This window comes from Camelina sativa, chromosome 5, assembly GCF_000633955.1.
Source record: "Camelina sativa cultivar DH55 chromosome 5, Cs, whole genome shotgun sequence".
Lineage (NCBI taxonomy): Eukaryota > Viridiplantae > Streptophyta > Magnoliopsida > Brassicales > Brassicaceae > Camelina > Camelina sativa.
In genome coordinates, this window is record NC_025689.1 from 19,821,602 (window position 1) to 19,827,601 (window position 6,000).

A 6,000-nucleotide genomic window follows, 5' to 3' on the forward strand; every position below is an offset into this window, starting at 1 on the left:
GATCTTCCCCGGAAGGTAATTTTATTGGAATATTCGGTCAGTGGAATATCCGAACTGTTCATGATTCATTTCAACAAGGAGAGAATATTACATTAGAACCAATGTTTTGAAACCCGGACCGGACCGGCCGGTTGAACCGGTTTAACCGCGAACCGGAAGGTTTGCCGGTCCGGGTTATACTTAAAAACCAGACACTTAAAAACACAGATAGAACCGGAAAAACCCGATTAAAACCCGTTAACCTGTGGTTGAACCGGCGGTCCGGGTTAAACCCAACATCTAATTATCAAATTTGAAGGTGTAATTAATGTAGAGACCAGCTATATAAAGAAGGAATCGAGTACTTCTTCCTCTAACTTTTCCGATGTGGGACAAAATATTATTTCTAAGAATGTGGTTTCCTTCATTTTGTTCGGTCACGTCTATTTTTCAAAATTTTGTTCGCGTGAAAATCTTTTTACCAGCTCTACTATATTTTTATATGGATATTCGTAAAACCTATGTAACATATATATGTATGATATTTCTATATTGTGAAATTCAGTAAACTGTTGACCCACGGTTGGACCGGATCAATCCACTGACCCGGTGACCTGGAAGGTTGTCCGGTTTGCTTTACGGGTCGGGTTTCAAAACATTGATTAGAACTGTGTGAATTATCAAATGTGAATGATTTATGATTAAACAAGCGAACAACCAAGAACAACCGAACGAATCTCACATTTGGCAAAACTGCAAAAATTATAATTGTTTTTGAGATATGGAGAACTCAAATTATACTCAATTATAGAAAAGGAATGACAAAAAGAGTAGTTTTCGGAGAAATCTCGTTTCTCATGGCTGGATCATGAGTTTAAAGTTTGATCGAGTAACAACCGCAATCTCAATTTCGTTTCTTCTACTCAAAATTAAATTCATAAAATCATGCAAAATTATCATGATTTTAAATTCTTTATTGTAGAAACTAGGTTTCCACAATGAATTTGTTTAAGAGGGGAAACAAATTCAATAAGATAATCTCTCTAGAAAATAGATCTAAACCTTGAAATTAGAAGTAAAAAAGAAGAACTCAAAGAAATTAGGATTTATTGCTAAGAGAACTCGGTTATTGTATTCGATTCTGGATGATTTACAATGGAGAAGTCTCTCCTTATTTATACATATGTGTAGACCGCTAAATATATTAATTTTCCTTATCGAACGAAGTGAGATATAGAAAACTGCCTTATTGCTTGAGTCGGCCGCCGAACCGAAGTGGAAGTCGGTTTCTTTCCCTCCAAGACTGGACCTCGTCCAAATCGACTTCTCATGACCTAATTAAGTCCTTAACCGGATTCCCGGTTAAATAATCAATTAATATTTCTGTTTTAGCTCGGTATGTCGGGGGTGCTGAATCCCGCACCAACAATTAGTCCTCCCCCAGTTCCGAATATTCAAGATTGAACTTGAATGTTCTGAACTTTGGAAAGAGAATATCCGATCTGAACCATTAAGATCTAATTGATTTTTCCCGGATCGTTGCATCATTTCGCCGTGATTTACTCGGATGACACGTGTCACCTACGTCACTCAAGCTGCCATTGAAGCCGAGATCCATCCATCCCAGGGTCGAACCGAAGTCGATCCTACCCCGGACCAAACCGTCGCCGAGCCAATTCAGGCACCCGGAGGAGATATCAAACCATGCGATGTTAAAGAGGGAGACACTCTTCCTTTGGCTTTGGAGAACACCGATCTCCCGGACGAAGAATAGGATGTTCCTCAACTTGAGACTGGATCCAAAAGAAAAAAGAAGAAGAAAAAGCAATCCGGAGATGACCCAGCCACTGAGCCGCGACCGGTAATGAACCGCAAATGCTCGGCCGAAGAAGCCGGACTGGAATCTGCCGATCGATTCCGTCTGGAAAGGAGGAATGACAAAACTGATCGCTTCTCCTATCACTACTTCGGCGACTACCCTCTGGTGACCAATCGTGAGGCTTCAGGCGAGCTCTTCCGGACCTTGAAGGTCTCCAATCGAATCCTCCCGTCGGCGGATGACCTGGAATTCAAACAGGCGTACCTTGATGTCGCCGAATCCCACCTAAGAGTATGCCTTCTTTTAAACTGTAAGTGCTTAAAATTTTAGCGGGTGAACTGACATATGCTCCTTGAACTTACAGACTGCCGCGAAGATGAACACGCTAACTCAGTTATACGATAGGCGTGCCAAGTCCAGCAAAAAAACGGGATTGGAGTTCGAAAAAATGAAGGAATGCGCCGAGCAGATCCGAGCTGCCAGTGACGCTAAGGACGCGAGGATCAAGGAACTCGAGGCGCTTGTTGCCGAAAAAGACGGCATCATTGCCAACGTCGAACTGAGGGTTGGCGAACTGAACTCCCGAGCGCTTACTCTTGAAGAAGAGAAAGCCGAACTGCAGGAATCATGCGATGGGTTGAGGGCTCAGCTTGCATTCGAAGTTAAGAGACTTCGGACGGATCGATGGGAGAAGGTGGAACGAACAACGAAGAAAGCGCAGTCCCGACTGGATAAGGTCAAGGCCTATCTAGTTGAACAGGTGAAGGTTCGCCCCCTGGAAGATCTGCTGAACCAAGCCACCGGAGTACAGGAAGCTGTACAATATCTGATCGAAAACGGGGCGGTCATTCCTGAAGAGCGAATCAAGGAGATCAACGAGAGAAAGGCCGAAGCCGAGGAGACTGTCAAGGCGGTCGATGTACTCGAACTGAATGAAGATGACCTTGCCATGTCCCCGGATCAGCTTGGTTTTGGATTTCCCCTCCCCAGAGACGACGGCTCCGGAGTCCGTTGAACATCCATTCGGCTCGAACGCCGGGAGTTTTCAAGCAGATCTGTCCGGTGCTGTGGACGTGTAAAATTTGTTTTGCTTTTTGTTTTAGACTTCGTAAAGTATGGGCTTGGATATCCTTGAAAACAATTGCCGACGTGTTGGGCCCATTTTCTTTTTTGGAACTTATTAGCGGGAATGTTTCCTTTTCGTTGGAAAAGAAAATTGACAATTTGGAAAAAGGTTGCATTCTTACCAATTTGCATGGAAAGTTGCCAATTTCGGAGAGAATTTTGCCTTCCGATACTTGTATAAATGTACTCAGTGCTGCTCACGGATTAAACATCCAAGAAAACTTCTTAATCAAAGATAATGTCAAGCTCGATTAGCAGCGTAGAATCCCCGTTGGTTGGCAATGACGTGCCGACGTTCTCGAATGCCGAAGCTATCGAAAGAGGGATGGCGTACTTCCCGAATATCCGAGCTCCCTAGATGTTGATGTTCCGCGTTAAACCGGACGAAAGGCGCGAACTGGTCGAATTTCTTCACGAGGTGGAAGATCGCCACGCGGAATATTCCAGTCGTCTTGCCGCATCAGAACAAGTACAACGAGATCTGCTGCTCAAACTCGAGATGCTGGAATCTCACCCAAAGGATTGGATTAAGAACGGGTTCGACAAGATAGCTGATTTGCCGCCATGTCTTGTTGCGTACTGCAATGAATGCCGAAGTGAATCAGATCGGAAGCCGATGCACATGGATCCTACCTTAATTGGTGATTTCATTCCAGGCAATGTTAAGCCGTTCTACATTAACCGGCGCGCAACCGATGCCGAGCTTGCCGAGGCTGATGCCTTTTCCGTCAGGTAACCGTTACCCTCTTTTCCTTTTTGCTTTTCTTGTAAGCGATCGAAACTTGCCTCCTTCGTACTAACCCGTTGTTGATCTTGCGTACGCAGATTGAGGGTACGCACCAAGAACTGACTCAAGATCTTCAGTATTTTCATATGAAGAGGGGCAGAATCGATCGGCGATTGAGGACTCTGGAATCCGAGATTGCTTTACTCAAGGCGAAAAGGAAAAGGACTACTGATCTGCTTGATGAATCCGAACAAAAAACCAGAGCGTTGGAGACTCGTTCCGAGGATTGGGAAAAAACTGGGTTGCAACTGCTATGGCCAATGCCGAAACGACTCAAGACGAGCATTCGTGAGATTGCTGCGAATGGCGAACCAGTTTGGAATTAGGATATTTTATTTGATTATTCTATAAGACCTAGCTGCAATGTAACGGGCGAACTTGAATTTCGCTTAGAATAAAATTTTCATAATAATAAGAGATTTGCTTTGCTGCTTTATTTGAAAAATGTGTCAGAGGCGAGACGTCTCCCGGCTTACAACAGACAATCTTTATTGATTGATGGTAATAACTCTCAAATCGACTCGAGCCTCAAAAGTTGGCGATGAAGTGTTAACAAAGTGTGTTTAATCGGAGAGCGAGATACTGGGCTCGGCTTATCTCCTTTGTTTTAGTTCGGATGCCGGACTGCGAAAATATTCTCTGGGTTCGGCTAACCATTCCGTCCGAACTAAAATTTGGGGGCGAAATAAATACTCTGGGTTTGGCTTACCCCAAAAATAAAAAGCGGGTGCGGAAAAAATACTCCGGGTCTGGCTTATCCCTACATAGGAAGGTCAGGCGCGACTCTGGGTTCGGCTTATCCTGAAAATAGTGGGTCTTTATCCTAGCTGATCACCTGGCCATGGTGTCAACGAAGGGGGTAAATTTAGTGTGGATTAATACTTTGTCCAGATCGGGCTGAGATATGATATATATATATATATATATATATATAAAACTTCCCTTTCCGTCTCGCATTAAATGCGCTGCGCGGTCTTTGAGAGTTACTTTCTTAATCCTGTATAAATAGGATTGAGAATCTGAGAAGATCATTCTAAAAACCACAACTTCCCTAAATATTGAGTAAAAAGATGGTGACTACTCGATCTGCGTGGCTGAGACGGGCTCGGGAAAGGTTGGCCACTTCGTCGAGCGGTTCAAATCGAGCCGAATTGTCAGATAACCCCTCCGCCCAAGAGGGCGTAGAGACTTTCCGAGTCTGCGCACCTCCCCCACATGTCGATATGGCGGGTGTGGAAGGGAGCCCCGTGTGTCAAGAACTCCGAAGGTATCGAGCTCGCCGCTATAGGCTGGGGGCTCACCTTATGGCGAGGCGCCGCAGATTAACCGAAGTCTGTCTGCTTTATCGTTTGGACGGGACTATTCGGGTCCTGAACGAAATCATCACCGAGGGCTTCTACTTGGAGAAGTGGCGCATGACCGGGCTGCTTGCCGCGCGTGCGGCGTGGCAAGAGCTGGTGGCGAACATGGAGGTGCCTATTCTTTTGGAAGCCGACTGTCAGCCTCTCGAAGATACCGCGCACCTGCTTACCGTGGACATCTGGGCCTACCGGGCTTCTCTAGAAAGGTTAAGGCGGTACGCCAATTTTCTGGAGTCGGCAGGCCCGATTTTCCGTGAGAGGCACTTGGTTGAAGGCCCGTGTTCCTTTTTGGAGGACCTGGTGTCAAGAGGTGTCGAAGTGCCGAGGGAAAGACTGGAGACCCTGAGGCAATCTCGTCAGTTCTGGCGAACCGAACTGGATAAGGTAACGGTGGAGGAACCGCTGGCGGACGATCTGTCGGGTCCGCGGCCTCCACTTCGTCTGCAGGACCAGCCCAGACGGTGATGGTGGAACTCCGACCGTTCCGAACTCTGAATTCGGACGATCTTTTTCTTTTCTCATCTAGGACTCTGAGTCGTAGGAGGGATTTTCTCCTTTTGCGTCTCTTTTCTCTTCTTTTTTTTTTTTTTATATTAGTATTACCATCCAAAGCATGTAATGGGGATTAACTTAGTTATCGAATCTTTATTTTGATTGGAATTATCAAAACCGCCATAAGGAATGCAAGTGAATGTTGGATATNAACCGAAGTCTGTCTGCTTTATCGTTTGGACGGGACTATTCGGGTCCTGAACGAAATCATCACCGAGGGCTTCTACTTGGAGAAGTGGCGCATGACCGGGCTGCTTGCCGCGCGTGCGGCGTGGCAAGAGCTGGTGGCGAACATGGAGGTGCCTATTCTTTTGGAAGCCGACTGTCAGCCTCTCGAAGATACCGCGCACCTGCTTACCGTGGACATCTGGGCCTAC